Genomic DNA, 24,235 nt, shown 5'->3' on the forward strand with positions numbered 1-24,235 from the left:
TGTGGGACCCACATCTCCCTGAGTAATCTCATCTAGTTCCATGATCTTGATCACCATCCATATGATGATGCCTCTAGCCAGGATTTCTCCCTTAAAGCCTACTAGAAATCTCTGCTTGGATGTGCTGTGGATAAACGAGAGTCCCTATACTTAAACTCAGCACCTCTCTCCCTCCCCAATCCTACCACTCTACCAGTAAACAGAACCACCAATCACCCAGTTGAGCAAGAGAGATACCAGGAGAAAAGCCATTCCTGACTTTCCACCCAGGCACAATCGGCCATTAAGTTCTGCCAATTTCCCACCCTCCCCCCACCCAAATCTCTTCGTTTCCCCATCACCTCCACTGCTACCCACATTCAAGTCACCTTTATCTATTACCAAGAGTGCTGTCTCAGTCTGCCTCCTGACTAGTTTGACTACCTCTAGTTTTACTTCCTTGAGACTTCTCTAGACTTGGGGTAACACTTTTTAAACACAAATCGATTTATGCCATTTTTCTTCCCTGAAACTCTCCAGGAGGCTTCTGTTGCCCTGAGAACAAAACATGAAACATAATCTGATGCTGCTTATTTCTCCAGGCTTATGTCTCAGACACCCCTGTACTTATTATACTTGGTAACTTGTACCTGGCCCCTGCTCTTGTCATTCTGAACCATGCTGATCTCCTCTGATGTGCTGCTTTGACATCAAGTCTTCAAGTATGCTCTTCTCTCTGAATGGAAGACTCTTGTCCCAAGCTCCCTTGCCTGCTTTCGCTTGTTAGGTCTTAACTTAGATGTAACTAGCTCCTGAATGTTCTCTATATCCCATAAAACAGAGGTTAAGTGCCTTTCCTATGGGTCCTAACTTAATACTTAATCACTTATTAACATCTTCTAGCTCTTATGAATATCTGCCCAATTAAAGGGGTATGCTGGAAAAGTAATGTCATCTCAGTCACTGTTATGTCACCACTTATTATCATAGGGACAGGCACAGATGGGGTTAAACTCAATAAATGCCTGATAAATAGATGAACTGATAGATGAGTGAATGAAAATAGGGTAAGCAGAAACTTGGAGGAAGATAACGTGATTAAACATTGGTATAGGAAACATTCATTTAACAAAACATTTCCAAAATGTCTCCTCTGTATCAGGCCATGTGCTGGACAAAATGACCCAAGACATAAGGATCAGACTTCTTTCTAATGCACAAGTCCCTCATTTTGGACCATTCAACTCTTGTTACACTTTCACGACTGTGAATTTCACCTTTTGGCAGGCCTAACTATGTATTTCAAGTAGGTTCTTGGGGACTTTGTCAGACCCAGTTTATAGCAGCAGAATTAAGCTTTAAAAGAAAAATTAGCTCCTTTCTCTTTTTTCTTCTCTCCTTTCCCTTTGTCTTCCTTTCCTTTTCTTATCTCTCTTTTCCTATTTAAGTGAAAACCTGTGCCATGCCTGTCTCTCCCACTTTCATTTTCCCCTTTTAATTCATTTGTGATGCTCCAGATCTCACTTCTATTGTGATTTACTTAAAAATGTATTGGTGGGACCATAGCTAATGCATTTCTGAAGGTGGTGTGTGAGCATCTTAACTGATTACCCAGGATCCTCTGTGACTGACAGATCCCCAGTGGAGCATCCAGGCAGAGGAGAAGGTTGGTGAATGAAGGCACTGCGGAGTTGGAAAGGGATTAGTGTTAATTCCTCCCAGACACCTCCTTGTGATGTTTCTCGGTCAATAAGAGCTTAGATAGGGGAGAAGGTTTAAGCACAGTCCTGCCTGTTCTCATCACCTGCTAATCCCCTGCTCTTCATTCCCACCATAGGCCCTGGTGCAGGGGCCTTAGGCGTGGATCTGCCGAGGCACACAGAGCCCTTGAAGGCCTCCTTTCCTGCTCCTGGACCTGTTAGGAGAGCCCTGAGTGGCAAAGACTTCCAGTGTTGCTTCTAGGCAGATGTGAGGTGTGATCAGAGGCTGCTGCGTGGTCTAGAGGATGGTGGCAGGGCAAAGTAGGAAAAGAGTGGGTGAAGGGCACAAGATAGAGAGAAAGTGAGGAAGCTGAGAAGGCCCCCATCAGCATCTTGTCACTACTCTGCTCTGCAGCCCCAGTGGTTGTGGCAGACAGACTCTAGGGTGGTTCCAATGATCCTCGACTCCAGGTGTTCACACCCCTGTGTAAGTTCTTTCCCCACAGTGTGGATGGACCCTGCCACTCACTTCTAACCAATGGACATGTCAAGGGTGATAAGACATCCTGTGAGCGGGATATGTAAGGCTCATTTTGCTGACCAGTTCACTTGGGCTTTCCTTGTGGCTCAGCTGGTAAAGAATCCACCTGCAATGTGGGAGACCTGAGTGTGATCTCTGGGTTGGGAAGATCCCCTGGAGAAGGGAAAGGCTACCCATTCCAGTATTCTGGCCTGGAGAATTCCATGCACTGTATAGTCCACAGGGTCACAAAGAGTCAAACATGACTGAGTAACTTTCACTTCACTCTAGACAATCTTTCTCTCTGTGTGTCTGACTTGAAGAAGTGAGCCACTAGGAATCTTACAACTAAGATTGAAACTGACTGCTGCAAGCAAACTAAATGAGCTTGGAAAAGGACCTCCAGTCTCAGATGAAGTCCAGGTCTGGTCGACACCTTGCCTGCAAGCTTGTAACCCATGAACAGAGAACTATAAGCCATGCTGGAACTCCTGACGTACAGAGACTGTGAGATAATAAATGTGTAATATCTATAATAAACATGTAATGTCTGCAGTGGCAGAAACCAACAGTGATAAAAAATGAATGGAGTGGCCCCTTTTCCTTCCTGCCTTGAGCACTAGGGCCTGGATGTTATTTCTTCCATCATCACAAATGCCTCTTGGAAAAGGACAGTAAATCCATTCACACTTACATGAACTTAACTAGCTACTCTGCCAACAGAAGCTGTCATACACAGGGAGCCTTAAAAGCTGTGGTTACTTGTAAATGAAACTGTTGCATATTAACCCTTTATCAAATATATTAGGAATTCATACAACTCAGTAGCAAGAAAAAAAAATCTGATTTAAAAATGATTAAAGAACTTGACAGACTTTATTTATTTGGGCTCCAAAATCATGGCAGATGGTGACTGCAGCCATGAAATTAAAAGACACTTACTCCTTGGAAGAAAAGTTATGACCAACCTAGATAGCATATTCAAAAACAGAGACATTACTTTGCCAACAAAGGTCCGTCTAGTCAAGGCTATGGTTTTTCCTGTGGTCATGGATGGATGTGAGAGTTGGACTGTGAAGGAGGCTGAGCACTGAAGAATTGATGCTTTTGAACTGTGGTGTTGGAGAAGACTCTTGAGACTCCCTTGGACTGCAAGGAAATCCAACCAGTCCATTCTGAAGGAGATCAGCCCTGGGATTTCTTTGGAAGGAATGATGCTACAGCTGAAACTCCAGTACTTTGGCCACCTCATGTGAAGAGTTGACTCATTGGAAAAGACTCTGATGCTGGGAGGGATTGGGAGCAAGAGGAGAAGGGGACAACAGAGGATGAGATGGCTGGATGGCATCACTGACTCGATGGACGTGAGTCTGAGTGAACTCCGGGAGTTGGTGATGGACAGGGAGGCTTGGCGTGCTGCGATTCATGGGGTCGCAAAGAGTTGGACACGACTGAGCGACTGAACTGAATTTAACTGAACTGAAAGAATGTGAATAGACATTTTCCCAAAGAAGACATACAGATGTCCAACAGGTACATTAAAAGATGCTTACTATCACTAATTGTTTGGGAAATGCAAATCAGAACCACAATAAGATATCACCTCATACCTTTTATGATGGCTATTATCAAAAAGACATGAGACCACAAATGCTGATAAAGATGGAGAGGAAAGGAAACCTTTATGCATTGTTGGTGGGAATGTAAACTGATGCAGCCAGGATAAAAAACATCATGAATATTCCTCCAGAAATTAAAAATAGAACCACCATATGATCCAACAGTCTCACTTGGGGTATATATTCAAAATGAAATGACTATCTTGCAGAGATACCTGCATTCCTGTGTTCACTGCTGCTTTGTTTATAATAACTAAGACATGGAAACAACCTGTGTCCACTTATGGATGAATGGATAAAGAAGTTGTGATGTATATCTATCTATGTGCGTGTGTGTGCGCGCACACATGTGTGCTAAGTCACCTCAGATTGTCTGACTCTGTGACCATATAGCCTGTAGCCTGCCAGGCTCCTTTGTCCATGGGATTCTCCAGGCAAGAATACAGGAGTGGGTTGCCATGCCCTCCTCCAGGGGATCTTCCCAACCCAGGAATCAAATCCATCAAACGTCTGTCTCTTACATCTCCTGCATTGACAGGAGGGTTCTTTACCACTAGTACCAGCTGGGAAGCCAAATATATGGTCTTATATGTTTTGCTGCTGCTAAATCACTTCAGTTGTGTCTGACTCTGTGCGACCCCATAGATGGCAGCCCATCTGTCCCCCCATCCCTGGGATTCTCCAGGCAAGAACACTGGAATGGATTGCCATTTCCTTCTCCAATGCATGAAAGTGAAAAGTGAAAGTGAAGTTGCTCAGTTGTGTCCAACCCTCAGCGACCCCATGGACTGCAGCCTTCCAGGCTCCTCTGTCCATGGGATTTTCCAGGCAAGAGTACTGGAGTGGTGTGCCATTGCCTTCTCCCTTATATGTTTTATTCATCCATAAAAAGGAAAGAAAATCTTGCCGTTGTGACATGGATGAAACTTGAGGGCATTATGCTAAATGAAAAATTCAGAGAAAGACAAATATGATCTAATTTATATGTGGTGTCTAAAAAAGTCTAAATCATAGAAATAAACAGTAAAATAGTGGCTATGAAGGGGTGGGGGATGGGGGAAAGGGGGAATTTTGGTCAAAGGGGGCAAACTTCCAGGTATAAGATGAATAAGTTCTGGGGATCTAATATACAGCATGGTGACTATAATTGACAACATCATACAACATACTTGAGAATTGTTAAGAACATAGATTTTTAACTGTTATCATCACCTACACACACAAAAAATGGTAATTATGTGAGAGGATGGAAGTGCTAAATAATCTTCTTGTGATAATCATTTCACAAATATACATACATATCAAATTACTGCAATGAACACCTTAAACTGACACATATTATATGTTAATAATGTTCTAATAAAGCTGGGGAAAAAAAGGTTTATTGGTTGTTTGTGACTATTTAATTTAGATAATTCACTATGTCTTGAATTATGTCCCCACTTTGGGGGAAGGAAGGTGGATAGTGGTAGCACTTTGAATTTTTCTCTCTTTTAAACTATTCTTTGCTTGACAGATTTTCATGATCTGCTATTTTTGCTCTATTGGGGAGAAAATTACTTTCATTGTCAATTTCAAAACCCCTTTCTCAAAGCAAATCCTCTTTAGGCCCGAGTGGGTTGCCCCAGGCCAGAGGCTCTAGACTCACTCAGATTCCCAGTTAAAAGACAGCACCATATCCCCTGTGCCTCTCGTGGGTGGAAGCAGCCTTCTGAGAGGGTGCAGGTATGAGCACGGGGTTTGGATATCCAGGTGAGAATAGCTTTTATTTTTTTCACTTAGATTGAATGAGCAGGAGCTCTAAAATCAGAAATAATTCTGATTATTTCTGTAAGCTATTTACTGATGGTTAGCAAGTTATTTAACTTGTCCTGGTACTCCTTTTTCTTTCTTTCTTTTCCTTTTTAAAAATGATGTGGAACTATTTATCTGGTTATTTATTTATTTATTATTTATTTTTTTATTTTTGCCATACCATGGGCCTGTGGGATCATAGTTCCCTGATCAGGGATAGAACCTACATCCCCTGCATTGGAAGCTCAGAGTCTTAACCACTGGACTGCCAGAGAAGTCCCCTTGTGCCCTTTTTAACATACAATTATTGCAAACATTGGACGAGATAAATGGTAAGGAGTCCTCAGCACCATATCTAGTCCCTGGCTTCTCATTCAACATATACTAATTTTTTCTCCTCTGTGTTTTAGAGCACGGCAGTGAGCAAGAACAAGGGCAAACTGAAGTTTCTCAGGGATGATAAGCTATATATCAGAGCAGTGAGTTTTCTTCTTGTCCATCCTTTCCCCCTGATTTCTCCTCTTTTCTTTCCTTCTCTCTCCTGAGCAAATACATTCAAAGTGCTTAGAACAGGGCCTGGCCACAAATCCTAATTTTTCTGTTGTTGTTAGTCTTTCTGTTGTAACTGTCATCATCTTCATCGTCACTGTTACCACGGCCACCACTATCATCTTCTTCTTCATCATCATTACCACCGCCATCTTCATCATCACTGTCATCATCATCTTATCACCATCTTCATCATCATCACCACCATCTTCATCACCACCATCATCATCATCACCACCATCATCATCATCTTCATCATCACTGTTACCACCACCACCATCTTCATCATTACAGTCATCATCTTCGTCATCATCACCACCATCTTCTTCATCACCAGCATCATCACCACCACCATCATCATCAATGCCATCATCGTCATCATCATCTCTTCCCTTCCAGTCCGTTTTCCTTTCTCCAGTAGAAGTGATACACCTGTACCTCTGTCTGTAATGCTGAGGCCAGGAGCCTGTGTAAATTACATTTCCTGAACTCACTTACCATCTGGCTTTTTGTTCAGTTTTGCCAATAAAAAGATACTGTCGGAGGGGGAAAAGCCTTATATTTGCTTTCTCTTTTTCTGCTCTTGGCACTGTCTCCAGAAAAAGTTTTACCCTTTTGGGATGATCCTAGCTTTAGCCACAGCAGCCTCCTTCTTGGTGATCATAGTATCATCAGGATGGTCCCTGTTAGTGCTTACTATGGCAGCCCTCCATTGTGGTTTTAGTGCACACTTAGACATCTCTGGTTGGAAGATGAAGGGAAGGGGGAAGAAGCAGAGAAGGAAAAAAGGCAGGGTAATGGAGCAGAGTGGAGAAGAAAGTGGTGACAGCACAGCCTCTGACCCTGCTTTTCCCCGAAATATATTTGAATGAGTAGCCATTGGTTATCATTCCAAAGATCAGTTTAAAAAAAACACTAAAAATAGGAGTGAAGAAACAGGAAAAAAAATCTGAGTTCTTGATTCCTAACCCTGGAAGCTTCCTACATTTAGACCTTGCTTTCTTTTTTTTAAATTTTATTTTTAAACTTTACAATATTGTATTGGTTTTGCCAAATATCAAAATGAATCCACCACAGGTATACATGTGTTCCCCATCCTGAACCCTCCTCCCTCCTCCCTCCCCATACCATCCCTCTGGGTCGTCCCAGTGCACCAGCCCCAAGCATCCAGTATCGTGCATCGAACCTGGACTGGCGACTCGTTTCATATATGATATTATACATATACACAATGGAGTATTACTCAGCCATTAAATAGACCTTGCTTTCTTGAGATAAACTTCTTTATTTTTATACTAGTTTAAATATGATTCTATTAATTTCAGAAATTATCATCCTATACAAAGAGAGAAACAGAAGAAATCTCCTCCTTCTCTTTCTCCTCCTTCTCTCCTCTCCCCTGCCCTCCTCCTCCTCCTGTTTTTCATTCTCTTGGAAAACAAGAAAATTTGCCCAGAGGCACTATGAAGCTAGCTTCCTCTTGTATCTCATTGGTTAAAATCAGAGCTCATGTCCACACCTTAGTAGGTCTGTAAAAGGGGATAGAATTATCACAGTTAGCCTAGACTGTGTGGTATAGGGCCTGATGTGGAGTCAACTGTCAAGAACTGTGACGACTGCTTCAGCTTCCTGGGTGCTGGTAGGAGACATGAAATTCCTGAGTTAGAGTCAAAGGACACAGATCACTCACAGCACAGCAAGAAGCCTAAGCTTCAGATTTTCCTTGGTTTTCTTTGCCTCCCAAATCCCACAGGAGCAACACAGAAGGGCCCAAGAGAGTTTGCATCACCACTCAGGAAACCCAAGCTTAGAGAACTCAAATATTTCATAATAGGCTGCAGAGAAATCTGTTACGTTCTGTGCATGAATGTCAAACAATGTAGCACATGTGTTTAAAATTTCAGAAGCAGGTGGGAAACAGAAAAAGTATTTAAAGAAATAATAGCTAAAGAAAGCCCATATTTGATGAAAAGTATATACTCACAGAAACAAAAAGCTCAGTGAACCCTAAGTAAACTAGTAAGAAAGTCAATAAAACAGAAACAGAGTCACAGATGTAGAAAACAGTCTTATAGTTTCACTGGGGGTAACAAGGAAGGGATAAATTGGGAGATTGGGATTGACATATACACATAACCATATAAAAATAGACATCTAATAAGACCTACTGTATAGCACAGGGGACTCTATTCAATACTTTGCCATGATCTATATGGGAAAAACCTTAAAAAGGGTGGATATTGGTATGTGTATAACTGATTGACTTTGCTGTAGAGCAGTAAGAAACACAACATTGTAAATCAATTATACTCCAATAAAAATTGACAAAAAATTAAGAAAATTGCACAAATATATATCATAATTAAATTGCCAAAAGCTAGTAGTAATTAGAAAATTAGAAAAGTCAGAGCAAAAGAAAATCACATAGCATGTAGAGGAGCAAATTTAGTAAACACAGCAGACCTGTCATCAAAATTTATACAAGCAAGAAGACATCAGAGTGACGAATTTGACAGGATCAGAAAAATTGTTCATTCAGTGAAAATATTATTCAAAAGTAATTGAAAACTAAAAGCTGGGTCAGTTTATGAACAAACCACATTATGAAAATTGTTAAGCTATGTAAGCAGAAGGAGAATGATATCAGACACAAATTTCAGTATATGTAAAGAAATAAACACAACCAGAAGTGACTAGTGTTGAAATAAATATAAAGTGCTTTTTCTCATTTTGTCTTTTGGCTACACAGCTTGCGGGATCTTAGCTCCCCAACCAGAGATTGAACCCAGGGCCACAGCTGTGAAAGCACTGAATCTTAACCATTGGACAGCTAGGGAATTTCCTTTTTCTCATTTTTAATCACTTTAAAAGTTAATTGACTGTTTAAAGCAAAAATTTTAGCAATATGTTTTGAGGTTTATAACCTATAGGAAAAAATATAAGAATAACACAAGAAATAAGGAGGAGACAAGGAAGCGCAAGACTATAATATTCTTATGCTATCCATGAAGTATTATAATATTGTTTGAAGGTAGACTATGATTAATTAAAGTTATATAATGTAAACTCAAGAGCAACCACTAAGAAAATAAATGAAGAGGCATAGTCAAGAAGCCAATCATAGACACAAAATGAAATGCTAAAATATACTGAATTAATTCAAAAGAAGGCAGGAAAATAGGGAAAAGGGAACAAAGAACAGATGGAATAAAAAGAAAACAAATGTGCAATATGGTAGTTTAAAACACAATCACACTGATGATTGCATTAAATCAAAATGGTATGATGCTCCAGAGATGCTCATATTGGATAAAAAATAAACACCAAGCTATATGTTACTTACAATAAACCACTTTAAATATAAAAACATAGGTCATAAGTAAAAGGGAGAGTGTACACACAGACACACACACATCATGCAAAGACTTATCAAAATTCTAGGCTGTTTTAGTGTTTTATTTACATGCATTACCTCAATAAATTAAAAAAAAATTTTTTACGTGGACCATTTTAAAAAGTCCTTATGTTTTTTGGCCTCGAGGCATGTAGGCCTTAGTTCCCTGTACAGGCATTGAGAACCCACACCCCCTGCATTGGAAAATGAAGTCTTAACCACTGGACCACCAGGAAAGTCCCAACCTCAAAGAATATTTAAAACAATTTATGATGAATAAGTCATCATTTTGAAGATAAAGAAACCACAAAGTCTATTGCTCTTGACTACCAAAAGATTTTAGACTTCTGGAAGGTAGGAGTAAAACTGTATTTATGTTTTTATCTGGGCTTCCCTGATGGCTCAGTAGTGCATAATCCACCTGCAATGCAGGAGACACAGGAGATGCAGCTTAAATCCCTGGGTCAGGAAGATCCCCTGGAGGAAAAAATGTCAACCCACTCCAGTATTCTTGCCAGGGTAATTCATGGACAAAGGAGCCTGGCAGGCTATAGTCCATGGGGTCAAATCAGTCAATCTTAAAGGAAATCAACCTGGAATATTCACTGGAAGGGCTGATGCTAAAGGTGAAGCTCCAATACTTTGGTCACCTGATGCAAAGAGCCAACTCATTGGAAAAGACCCTAATGCTGGGAAAGACTGGGGGCCAATGGAGGATAAGATGGTTAGATAGCATCACCAGATCAGTGGACATCAGTTTGAGCAAACTCCTAGAGATAGTGAGGACAGAGAAGACTGCATGCTGCTGTCCATGGGGTCACAAAGAGTTGAACACAACTTAGCAACTGAACAACAATGTTTATATCTATAGTGTCTGTATATCTACAACATGAGATCTGACTCATGAAAGATGATTGGTAATTAGACTTTTTGCTTTGTTTTGATGTTTATTTATTTTAATTGGAGGATAAATACTTTACAATATTGTGATGGCTTTTGCTATACATCAACATGAATCAGCCATAGGTATACATGGCTTCAGCAAAATGTGAACCATAAACTTCCAGATGTTCAAGCTGATTTTAGAAAAGGCAGAGGAACCAGAGATCAAATTGCCAACATCCTCTGGATCATTGAAAATGCAAGAGAGTTCCAGAAAAACATCTATTTCTGCTTTATTGACTATGCCAAAGCCTTTGACTGAGTGGATCACAATAAACTGTGGAAAATTCTGAAAGAGATGGGAATACCAGACCACCTGACCTACCTCTTGAGAAACCTGTATGCAGGTCAGGAAGCAACAGTTAGAACTGGTCATGGAACAACAGACTGGTTCCAAATAGGAAAAGGAGTCCGTCAAGGCTGTATATTGTCACCCTGCTTATTTAACTTATATGCAGAGTACATCATGAGAAACACTGGGCTGGAAGAAACACAAGCTGGAATCAAGATTTCCAGGAGAAATGTCAATAACCTCAGATATGCATATGATACCACCCTTATGGCAGAAAGTGAAGAAGAACTAAAGAGCCTCTTGATGAAAGTGAAAGAGGAGAGAAAAAGTTGTCTTAAAGCTCAACGTTCAGATAACTAAGATCATGGCATCTGATCCCATCACTTCATGGGAAATAGATGGGGAAACAGCAGAAACAGTCGCTGACTTTTTTGGGGGGACTCCAAAATCACTGCAGATGGTGATTGCAGCCATGAAATTAAAAGACGCTTACTCCTTGGAAGGAAAGTTATGACCAACCTAGACAGCATATTATAAAGCAGAGACATTACTTTGCCAACAAAGGTCTGTCTAGTCAAGGCTATGGTTTTTCCAATAGTCATGTATGGATGTGAGAGTTGGACTATAAAGAAAGCTGAGTGCAGAATTGATGCTTTTGAACTGTTGTGTTGGAGAAGACTCTTGGACTCTCAAGGAGAGAGAGATACAACCAGTCCATCCTAAGGGAAATCGGTCCTGGGTGTTCATCGGAAGGACTGATGTTAAAGCTGAAACTCCAGTATTTTGGCTACCTGATGTGAAGAGCTAACTCATTTGAAAAGACCCTGGTTTGGGAAAGATTGAAGGCAGGAGGAGAAGTAGACAACAGAGGATGAGAGGGTTAGATGGCATCACCGACTCAATGAACGTGAGTTTGGGTGAACTCTGGGAGTTGGTGATGGACAGGGAGGCCTGGCATGCTGCAGTTCATGGGGCCGTAAAGAATCGGACATGACTGAGTGACTGAACTGAACTGAACTGATATGTTTTACCCCCATACAGAGCCTCCCTTCCACCATAATGAATAATGAATGGATGATTGGCTGGCTGGCTGGATGAAGAAATGAATATATCTGGAGATGCAACAATGCCTCACCAACCCACTGATAGACTGTGCCCTGAACAGACCTCAGTTTGAAAATGACAACAAACTTTTCCAGCAGCAGACAATGACATACATTGATGACCAAGGTAAGACTTCAAGGTCTTCTGTGTAGGGAGCATGCCTGAAGTTGGTTACTAAAACCAAGCAGTGAGCCTTTCTAAAACGTGGGGTTGAGATTAGGGTGGAACTGATAAATCCTTGACATAAAGTCTCATTCTTCTAAGACTACTCCGTCCTTGACTCTGAAAACAAACATTCCACCTCCTACCATCGCCTATATGGCATCCTGTCTAAAAGCAGTGTCTAGTCAGATGAGAATTTAGCGAGTCATTATATATTTAAATGCTGCCAAAGAAACATTTCATTACATCTGTCTTGCAGTTTTAGAGCATAAGGATAATGTGTTTGCCAGAGTTGTTAGGATGATTAAACTCATCAAAACCATTCAGAATATATCCAATGGATTAATGCCATTATACTTCTCACAGTATAGTGTATTTCTTTATTTAAAAACTCCATTCTTATAAACTTTATTAAAGTATAAATTGTAGATATCCACTGGAGATTGCTAAACCAAAAAAAAAAATCATGAGGGATTAGAGGACTTCATTATAAAAATACTTAAGTGTCTTACATCACCCAAGGGGAAGAAAGTAGCTGAGTCTCAGGAAAAAAAATTGGAACCAGGATCTGGAAACACATCAGGACAATCTTTTTAACTCACATGTTCACTTTTCTTTGAACAATTACGTCATATTCTTCTAAAGCTTTCTTTTATATTCCACATTACACATGCCAAGCTATCCTTGGCCACACAGTAGAATCTTGAGTTACCATCTTTTTGCAAGTATAGGTCAGCCTTAACTAGAATATCTATAATCAAATTTTAACTTTCTTGGAGAAATATTCAGATTGGCCCATTTTTGATTCAGTGTAAAATTACCTAGAGGAATAATAAGTGTTATTTTGTTGAGTAATAGAAGTAATTAGAGAACCATTAAAAAAAAAATCCAGACAAACATTCCAAGGGTATAAACTTTTGAAAGTAGCAACTCTCCTCTTCATGAATCTTGACACAATGCCTGATATATGATAAGCAGTTGTAAGGATTTTCAATCCTAAAGGAAATCAACCCTAAATATTAATTGGAAAGACTGATGTTGAAGCTGAAGCTCCAGTACTTTGGCCACCTGATGTGAAGAGATGACCCATTAGAAAAGACCCTGATGCTGGGAAAGATTGAAGGCACAATGAGAGGAGAGTGGCAGAGAATGAGATGGTTAGATAGCATCACCAACTCAATGGACATAATCGGAGCAAACTCTGGGAGATAGTGAAGAACAGAGAAATCTGGTGTGCTGCAGTCCATGAGATTGAAGAGTCAGATGCGACTTAGAGACTGAACAACAACAAAGATTTTAATTCCAATCTGTCTAATTTCAAAGCCCTAAAGTAACTTCTACTTGCATCCTTCTTTACCTCTATCTGTACAGAACTTGTTTATTCTTCTCGTACTAGTCAGTGTAGGCTAACTTATCCCACGTAACAACTGAACCCCCAAATTAGAGTGATTTAGAACAATGATTCTCAAGGTGTGATCCCTAGACAGGCAGCATCAATTCATGTGGGGACTTGGTAAAAATGCAGATCCAGACCTCCTGAACGAAAAACTTGGGATGGGGCCCATTTCTCTTGTTTTACCGAGACCTCTGGTTGCTTTTGGTGTACACTAAAATTTTAAAAACTTAAATAAGAAAGGTTTGCTTTTGATTAAACTTACCAAAGCACTGGGGATTGTCTGTAGCTTTGTTCTACATCTTACTTTGCTAGCATATGGAGCACACCCTACTGAGACCGAAAAGAGAGACACAAACCAAGAGTTAGCTCTTAAAACTTCACTTCAGGGAATTTCCCTGGTGGTTCAGTGGTTGAGAATCTACCTTCCAATGCAGAGGCCACAGGTTTGACTCCTTGTGGGAGAAGTTGGATCCCACACGCTGCAGGGCTCCGTACATTGCAACTAAGACCTGATGCAGCTAAATTAAAAATATATATATATATATTAAAAAGAAAAACAATTTTGCTCTGAATTTACATTCCATTGTCCTCATCAAATCTCCCAGGAATGAGGCAGAAACATAATCCTGTCACAGAGAGGGGATACCTTGGAAGAGAAGCAGAACTATTGTATCTATTTTTAAATTTTCTCATTTCTGTATGGATTTACAAATGGTAGGCAGTGTGATGCTTTGACAAACATTTTCAAGGCCGTGGAATGATCATAATTGTTCCTGTTGCTAAGATTGCTTTGTTCTACTTGCATGGCCATTTTTCTGATCCCACACTCCTGTGCACAACAATGTCTGCATGTATTTGGAAGAGCAGTGATGTATCCTACCATGTGCCTTTTCCTGTCTCTACTCAAATGTACCTTCTCAGAGAAGGTTTCCCTAACTTGCCTTATTTCAGATGGTCCTGTTCCTCCTCCCTCTGTCACTCTGTCACTCTGTCACATTATCCTATTTAATTTTTTCATAGCATTTACATCAAGCTGAAGCTATTCATTAGTTTAATTATTCTAAAATTGACTACAACACGAGCTTCATCAGAACAGGGACTCTGTCTGTATTATTCACAGCTCTATCCCAAGAATTTAGAGCAGAGCCTCATATAAAAATGTTCATTCAACATTTTGGGATATGAATGAGTTACTATCCCCTGAGATGGGCTAGCTAAATTCTCACTGCTGTTTCAAAATGGGGCTGGGGCCACTCCTGAGTGTGAGCCAGGAGCTGGGGATGGCAGATAAGAAGCCCTCCAATCTGATGTCCAGACACAGAGCCCAATATGGATTTGGGTCTGCTGGGTGAGGAACTCATTTAGAGAAGCCGTAAGCCTTCAGTTTATAATTCTACCCTGGAGTCTAGGTTCTTCCTTCCCAATTTTGAGTATACCCAGCATTTGGAATGGAGAAGGCAATGGCACCCTACTCCAGTACTCTTGCCTGGAAAATTCCATGGACCGAGGAGCCTGGTGGGCTGCAGTCCATGGGGTCGCTAAGAGTCAGACACGACTGAGCAACTTCACTTTCACTTTTCACTTTCATGCATTGGAGAATGAAATGGCAACCCACTCCAGTGTTCTTGCCTGGAGAGTCCCGGGGACGGGGGAGCCTGGTGGGCTGCCGTCTCTGGGGTCTCACAGAGTCGGACACAACTGAAGTGACTTAGCAGCATTTGGAAGGAGGCTTCTTCTACCTCTTCTTAGTGAGAGAAATCAAATATACTGGGAGAATACCTTATTCCCATCTCTAGGAAGGATATTATTTGAGTTATGTAATCCATTCATTTGAAAAATATTTGTCGAGTTGCCAATATTTGCCAGGAAACAGTAAGGAACAGGACAGAAAAATCTTTACTCTAATGGAACTTATACTGGAAGAAGGAAGATAGGAATTAGTTTAAAAATTAATCCACAGCATGTCAAGTGGTGAGAAGTCATATGAAAAAAAAAAATTAAGCAGGGTAGAGCAGAAAGAGATGAGGTGCTATTTTATATAATGTGACCAGAGAAGACCTCTCTCATCAGGGGAACCTTGAGAAATGATTGAAAAGAAGTGAGAAAGCAGATATCTGGTGCAAGAGAATTTCAGGCAGAGGGCACAGTCCTTCAGGCAATGGTTTGATTGGCATGTTGGAGAAATTAAACAGGAATCTGAATGATTGGAGCAGAGTGAGCTGGGGCTCAAACTTTTGGACCATGACCCACAGTGAGACATAAATTTTCTGCTGGAACCAAGATACACACACACTCACTCACTTGCACACACATACACACACTGAACTCAAAATTTCACAAAGGAATGCTTGCCTTTATCCTGTGCAGTGCACCCTGATGTTGTCTATTCTATTTTATTCTATTTTGTTACCTAATAAGGACCTACTGTATAGCATTGGGAACTCTACTCAATACTCTGTCATGGCCTATACGGGAAAAGAATCTAAAAAAGAATGGCTATATGAATATGTGTAACAGATTCACTTTACTGTACACCTGAAACTAACACACACTGTGAATCAACTATATCCCAATTAAAAAAAAAAAAAAGTCTGGTCATGATTATCTGTATAGATTATATTACCTATTAGTAGATCAGATCCCACAGTTACACTGAGATAGGTTGAGAGTGGTAGGAATTCAGATCAGAGAGGTAATGAGGGGCAGAGAATGTGCTTTTCAGGTTCTGAAAGGGGACTGGGTAAGAAAGCTATTAAAACATTTGGAGTTAAAGAGTGATTTATATGTTTGAAACTTGACTCTGGGGTTTCCCTGGTGGTTCAGTGGTAAAGAATCCATCTGCCAATGCAGGGGACATGGGTTCAAACCCTGATCTGGGAAGATCCCACATGCCGAAGAGCAATTAAGCCCCTGCACCACAGCTACGGAGCCTGCGCTCTAGAGCCCAGGAGCTGCAACTCCTGAAGCCAGCAAACCCTAGAGCCTGTGCTCCTCAACAAGAGAAGCCACCACAATGAGAAACCCACTCACCACAACTAGAGAGTGGCCCCCACTTGCTGCATCTAGAGAAAAGCAAATGAAGCAAAGAAGACCCAGCCCAGCCAAAAATACATAAATACAATAAAAACATAACTCTGGTCGCTCTTTGGAGAATGCAATGTAATTGGCCAAGGGTGGAGGCACAGAGAACAGACAGAGGCTACTGTGACAGTCTACATAAGAGGTGGTGGTGGTTGGAACCGAAAACTAGAAGTGGTGAGAAGTGGTCTGATTATAGATTTATTTCAGAGAAAGACCCAGCACATTTTCTGATAAGTTGGACATGGGGTGATAAATAAAGGTGAAAGATAAAGACAATCCTAAGACTTGAGTGACTGGAGAAATAGAGTTGTCATTTACTGAGAAGGGTCAAACTGAACAAGAATTAAGTTTGGGAGAGAAAGGGAGATCAGAAATTCTGTTTGGGGTATGTTAACTTTGGATGTACCTAAGTGGAGCTATTAAAAAGTCAGTTTTATATTTAGATCTGGAAGTTAGTGCTGGAAAGATACATTTTGAATGATGAGTTTACATATGGTGTTTAAAACCTTGCTGGGTTATGTTACCTAGGGATTGTGTATGGAATATAGGACAATGAGGTCTAACTCCTGAGCCTGGAGGCACACCAGCATTTGGAAGTTGGAAAAGATGGGGAGAAACCAGCAGAGGGACTGAAATATAGTGACCAGAAAGGGGGACAAAGAGCGAGTGATGTCCAGAAGCAAAACAAGGCAGTGTTTCACAAAGGAGAGAGTTGTCCTGTGTATCAAATGCTGTAAGTGGGCTACGTAAGATCAGGACTGGGAACTGACTCTTGGATTGGACAACATGAGGTCATTGGTGACCTGCAAAGAGGCAGTTTCGGTGGGCTTGGGGTGAAAAAATTGCCAGATTGGATTTGTTTCTAGAGAGAATGGCTGGAGATGAAGGAGAAAGAGAGGGCATGGAAAATGATTTTGAAGAGCTGCCCTGTAAAGGGGGTCAGAGAAATGAGGTGGTGACACTTAGGTGGGAAGTAACCCTTACAGCTGAGGCAAGACCTTTCGACCACCAGGGAAAGTCCAAGAAGACTTCAAAAGCTTTGACCAGTGTTTACGTTGATGAAGTGCTGACTTTACTAGCAACTGTTTTTAGGCTCTAAGCTGCTCTGAAACAATCTATTACTTGCATTCAAATGTATTCTAGTGGAAATGGTGCCAAATACATATTTTCTTCAGGCTCTTGGGTTCCTAGCAAATGGCGATGTATAATAGCTAGGGATGTGGGCATTGGTATGAGTTTCTGACTGACCGCTGACCAGTTGGGCATTCTTGGGTAAGTTATTTAACATACATAGGCCTCAGTTTCTTCATCTAAACAAGGGGTATATAATTGTTCTGAATCCATAGGGCTATTTAGAGGGTTAAATGAAATAATCCTTAGAAAGCACTTCTGTAGTGCTTTGAAAATTAGAAATGTTTAACAAATATAAGGAAATACAATTTACTTTCTATAATCTTCACTTAACGGCTTTGGTTAAGGAAAATCCTTTGCACACGCCCAGCTTTGGGAGACCTAGAAAAGCCCAACTATCCCTGGCTTCCCTGGTAGGGCAGAGAGTTCTGAACAAAAATTACCTTAAATAAACTTCTAGACCAGGGATCAGGGCCCAGAAGAGGGACTGTTGAGCTCTGAGTCCTGGACATTTTTCTGCCAAAACAATGGGGCAGCACAGTTCCCTTCACAGGGGTCTCCTTTCCTCCCCTGGCCTGCCTCCTCTTTGACAGAGTTATTCAGTTGTTTATCATGCCACAACGGCCACGAGAATATCCCAGTTCTCTGCAAGCCTCCTAAGTGTATTTACTTCTGAGCAATGCTGCCTCAGAACAATTAAATCTTAAATGACAATTGTCAAAAGTCTTGGCAGTTCTTTGGCCTGTGACTGCCAGACCCTACTTCCTTTGTAGCTTGGCACCTGGAATTCGTAATAAACCTGCCTGGCTCCCTGCCCCCATATTTCTCCAATCCTCTGCAGCACTAGCGATTTAGTCCTCAAAGCAGGTCTGACTTGCCTCAGGCTCTGAAACTAATCAGCCTCTTAATCAGAGGTAGGGGTGGGGGGCAGAAATCTTTGGCTACCTAGCCTATCTGAGGATCTCATGGTGACCTGTGCTCCAAACCCAGGGTGACCCTGGCTCTTGTTGCTTCCAAGCAAGGAATTTCAGTTTTTGTCTTCATTCTTGGCTTGTCACCCTACTTTTGAAACCTCATCAGGCTTGCATCCTTCTTAGTTGCCATCTGACAAACCTAACCTCTACCTTCAGCTCATCCTTCCACCTAATCTGTAGGGTCTATTTTGATCTGACCTGGGAATAGCACCACCTCTATAGAATCCAGGTATTGCTGTAGAAACTTTATGTATTTTACTCCTTTTACTGCCTCTGTCAATCATCTGAAGAAGGTCGAGGCAGAAGGACCAATGACTGTCCCAAGGGCACACAAATAGTGAGCGGGAGGGATGGGTTTTGAGGGAGGGTAGGATTTTAGGATGTGAGATGCACCCAAATCATGTGTCTTCCTTCCCCCTGCAATTTTACTGTCCTTTAACCCTTCACTCAGGAGTTGTTCATCCGATAGGTACATTTGAAAAGTCTGATTTGGCTCAGTATCCCAGAACAGTGGTCCCCAACCTTTTTGGCACTGAGGATCAGTTTAATGAAAAACAATTTTCCATGGACCAGGGAGGGGGATGGTTTTCAGATGATTCAAGTGCATTACATTTATTGTGCACTTTATTTCTGTTTTTCTTACATCATAAGTTCCACCTCAGACCATCAGCCATTAGATCCTGGAGGCTGGGGACCTCTGTCCTAGAGGGTGGGGTTGATTATCCATACGAAGGCAGCACTGGGATGATAATAGCTTCTCTATCTATCTGTCTTCTCTCTCTCTGTTCTTCTGTCTTTGTTCCTTGGACTTGAATGTTGTCATCAGGTAAACATAGGGTTTGGTCCCTTGGGGTTGGAGTAGATCCCTCTGCCCCAAGCTTCACGTGAACCTCTTCATTCTCCAGTTATATTCACCAGAAAGCTCTGCATGTGGCTTTAGGCACAAGCCCAACTAATAATAACATTTTACCGAGTTTTCCCACTTGTCATTGTCCTTTGTGAGTGTCTCTCCCTTGGGATGAAGCCAGGGTGGCTGGATCTGAGTACTCTTTTGGGTTCCAAAGACCAAAACCTTCTTACAATGAATTCCTGAAATCACGCCTGTCAGGCTTCAAATCCAGTGCTCTGAATGTACAAAACTTGGTATAACACAAGGCATTAAATGTAGCAATAAAGGCCTTTCCACCACCTAACAAAGCATGAGCTCTGATGGGATCTCCTCTGTATAATAAAATGCTAAGCATTTGCTCTAACACGCCTTTAATCTCAGACAGAAAATTCCATCTGCAAACTTCCTCTGGATATTCTACAATGGCTTCAAATTTCTTATGCTGGGCTGAATAAAATACCATCACTTCAATAATGGGAAATACAAAGGCTTTTCAAAGGAATGTGCTGTACAAGAAGTGTTCTTTTTATTTTATTATTTTTTTTTAAACTCCAACAGTTGACTTTTAATATCTGATGTTTGACTTTGTCGTTAGGGTTTTTTTTTTTTTTTTTTTTTTTACCATAGGCCCATACATTTCTGTGACAGGAAAGAGAAGAGAAACTTGGGTTTATTAAAAGAACAATTATACATCTTTGAGAAGTTGTTGGGTTGGTCGTCTGGAAGATGAGGAAGAGGCAGGTCTGAAAGAGGTTACCCTGCATCTCAAAGATAGCACCCTTTGCGAAACTGAGGACTTGCTCATTGGTGTGGAGATTTCCCTCCAATGGTGGCTTAGTCGCTGAGTTGTGTCTGACTCTTGCAACCCATGGACTGTAGCCTGCCAGGCTTCTTTGTCCATGGGATTTTCCAGGCAAGAATACTGTAATGGGTTGCCATTTCCTTCTCCAGGGGATCTTCCCAACCCAGGAATCAAACCCTGGGTCTCCTACATTGAAGGTAGATTCTTTACCAACTGAACGACAAGGGAAGCTTGTACAATATTCCCTCCAGTATTGGTCCTGAACTCATCCTCAACAACCTTCATGCTGATTCAGTCAATCTACTGGCCTGGAGAATTCCGTGGACTGTATAGTCCATGGGGTCGCAAAGAGTCAGACATGACTGAGCAACTTTCACTCACTCACTCACCTTTCCAGTTCGCTCTGTGACCCCTTTTAGTACTTGCTTCCAACAAGCTCAGTTCCCTAAGGCTTTAGGATGAGCTGTATTCCAGCCAAATGCTCATCTAGATTGTGGGATGGAGATACTGGCCTGAGTCCAGGTCCACTCCTTTCACATCTTGCAACAGGAAAGTATGGTGAAGAATATGGGTCTTAAGGGAAAGGGCTTTAATCACATGTCAGCTCACCCTAGGATTATTATCTAGGGTGATACTATGTGCTATGATGAATGACAAAGCCCCAGATGTAAGAGATATGTAATTGATGTTTTTTTTCTCTCTCTTTTTTTTTTAAATTTAATTTTATGTAACTTTACAATATTGTTTTGGTTTTGCCATATATCAAAATGAATCTGCCACAGGTATACATGTGTTTCCCATCCTGATCCCTCCTCCCTCTGGGTCGTCCCAGTGTACCAGCCCCAAGCATCCAGTATCGTGCATCGAACCTGGACTGGCAACTTGTTTCATATATGATATTATACATATTTCAATGCCATTCTACCAAATCATCCCACCCTCTCCCTCTCCCACAGAATCCAAGAGACTGTTCTATATATCAGTGTCTCTTTTGCTGTCTCGTATACAGGGTTATTGTTACCATCTTTCTAAATTCCATATATATGCGTTAGTATACTGTATTGGTGTTTTTCTTTTTGGCTTACTTCACTCTGCATAATAGGCTCCAGTTTCATCCACCTCATTAGAACTGATTCAAATGTATTCTTTTTAATGGCTGAGTAATACTCCATTGTGTATATGTACCACAGCTTTCTTATCCATTCATCTGCTGATGGACATCTAGGTTGCTTCCATGTCCTGGCTATTATAAACAGTGCTGCGATGAGCATTGGGGTACACGTGTCTCTTTCAATTCTGGTTTCCTCAGTGTGTATGCTCAGCAGTGGGATTTCTGGGTCATAAGGCAGTTATATGTCCAGTTTTTTAAGGAATCTCCACACTGTCCTCCATATTTCTTGTTCACTTAAGAACTTGACCTTTGTGCTCCTTGTTATTGGGCAGCCTTCCATATGGTGATTCAGGAACTTAGGCTCTGCCCATTCTCCACCCTCTCAGAGGCCCTCAGAATCCTCTTCATCCAATCTCCATACAGGGAAGTAGGGGATAGAAGAGGTGTAACCAATTCTTTTTTTTTTTTTTAAACTTTACATAATTGTATTAGTTTTGCCAAATATCAAAATGAATCCACCACAGGTATACATGTGTTCCCCATCCTGAACCCTCCTCCCTCCTCCCTCCCCATACCATCCCTCTGGGTCGTCCCAGTGCACTAGCCCCATGCATCCAGTATCGTGCATCGAACCTGGACTGGCATCTCGTTACCAATTCTTGGCCAACTCAGCCTGAAGGTGACACAATCCCATTGGCAAGATCTTTTCAAAAGACTCAGTAAGATGAAAGGTGAACTTGAAATGTAATCTTTGGTTGGTCAACTACTTCAAAGCAATAACCTATACTATTGAAGAGATAACAACACTCTTTGGTGGTTGGTGAGCTATTCCTGGAGAAGGAAATGGCAACCTACTAAACCTCTCTAAGCCTCCAGTTCTTGACCTGAAAAATGGAGTTCCAAGAGATGTCAAATAAATTATCTGAAGTCTCATTATTGGCAAACAATGGGGTTAATACTGAAAGCAATATCTCCCAGTTCATATTCTATACTGTCACTACAACATCTCTCAAAATCATAAAAATGTTTCAGGTCAGTGAAGACCATTTCCCTTCCACTTTTTCCTTATACCCTATTTGAAGCTTAGGAAAGAATTATTTTAAACTGATCAACATTTAGGTGTTTTTATAGAACAAAGAAATGGGTGATGGGGTCCAGCAATAGGTTGTATAGTACCACCCAAAAATATCCATTCAGAACCTCAGAATATAATCTTATTTGGAAATAGAGTCTCTGAAATATAGTAGGATATCAAGATATCCTCCTTGATGTAAGGTAGTTCCCACATCCAATGACTTGTATCCTTATAAAAAGAAGAGAGGCCACAGACACCCAGGGAAGAAAGCCATGTGAAGATAAGGCAGAGACTGGAGTTACACTGTTGTAGTCGAAGAACATCCAAAGTATCAGTTGCTCAGTTATGTCTGACTCTTTGCGACCCCATGTACTGCAGCCCACTAGGCTCCTCTGTCCGTGGAATTCTCCAGTCAGGAATACTGGAGTGGATTGCCATTCCCTTCTCCATGGGATCTTCCCTACTCAGGGATCAAACCCAGATCTCTCGCATTGGTGGATTCTTTACCATCTGAGCCATCAGAGAAGCCCAAGGAACACCCAGAACCACCATAAGTTGAAGGCAAGGAAAGATCTTGCCCTAGCAAGTTCAGAGGGAGTGTGGCCTTTCCAGTAACTTGATTTGGGACTTCTAGCTTTCAGACCTGGGAGGCAATACATCTCTTTTATTTAAACTTATCACCCCAAGTATATGGAAACTTGCTATGGCAGCCCTAGAAAATCAATACTGATGCTTCCCAGGAACAAACAGGGGAATTTTCAATTTCACTCCAAGGGGAGCTGGAAACAGAGACTTTCCAAAGCAGGATTTTATCTGAGGCAGGGAAATGACAGTATGCCTGTTCCTTCTGTGAGGAATCTTGTCTATTTCAGTGACCCTCAGTATCCAATGAGGAATTTGCTTTACTAGTATCACTTATTGGGGAGCCAATCAATCCTTTGGTCCCTGGATCCAGCATCTTAAGCTGTGACACTTCTTCTTCTTCTTCTTCTTTTTTTTTTTTTTTTTTACAATTTGTATTTGTAAAAAAAATACATATTGGCTGTGCTGGGTCTTAGTTGCAGCATGAAGGATCTTTTCATTGTAGCCTGTGGGATCTAGTTCCCTGACCAGGGATTGAACCTGTGCTCCCTGAATTGGGACCACAGAGTCTTAGCCACTGGACCACCAGGGAAGTCCCTGTAGCACTTCTATTATTGCTGGAAGAACACACACTTGGAGTGAGACCTGGCTTATGTCATCATACTCTTCATGAAATCTGGAGGCAATCGATTTCCCACCAAGGAGTACAATCCCTACTCCTTCCTTCTAGAATTAAATGATACAGTGCATGCCAAGCATCCTTCATGGTGTTGGCACAAAACAAGCACTCCTCTGAGGAGTGTATGATTAACCTCTCTATCCAAAACCTTATTCCCTTTCTTATCCAACATGTGCTCCCCTCAAGGTTGAGGGACATCACAGAAAAGGAGGAATTGAAACTGCATACAAGCTCCTGTGTCTCTGTCCTTTAAAGTAAAAGGATTTTTGGCCCTGACACTCCCAGGGTCTCCCTTGAGTGTCAAAAGGATGGCTCAAGAGTTGTTGTTCAGTTGCTAAGTCATGTCTGACTCTTGCAGCACCATGGAGTGTAGCCCACCAGGTTTCTCTTAGGAAATGTGAAGATGTAGAAACAAAGAATTACTTGTTTGGCCTGGAAACTGGTAACAATTTAGACTATA

The sequence above is a fragment of the Bos javanicus genome, chromosome 5 (assembly GCF_032452875.1).
Source record: "Bos javanicus breed banteng chromosome 5, ARS-OSU_banteng_1.0, whole genome shotgun sequence".
NCBI lineage: Eukaryota > Metazoa > Chordata > Mammalia > Artiodactyla > Bovidae > Bos > Bos javanicus.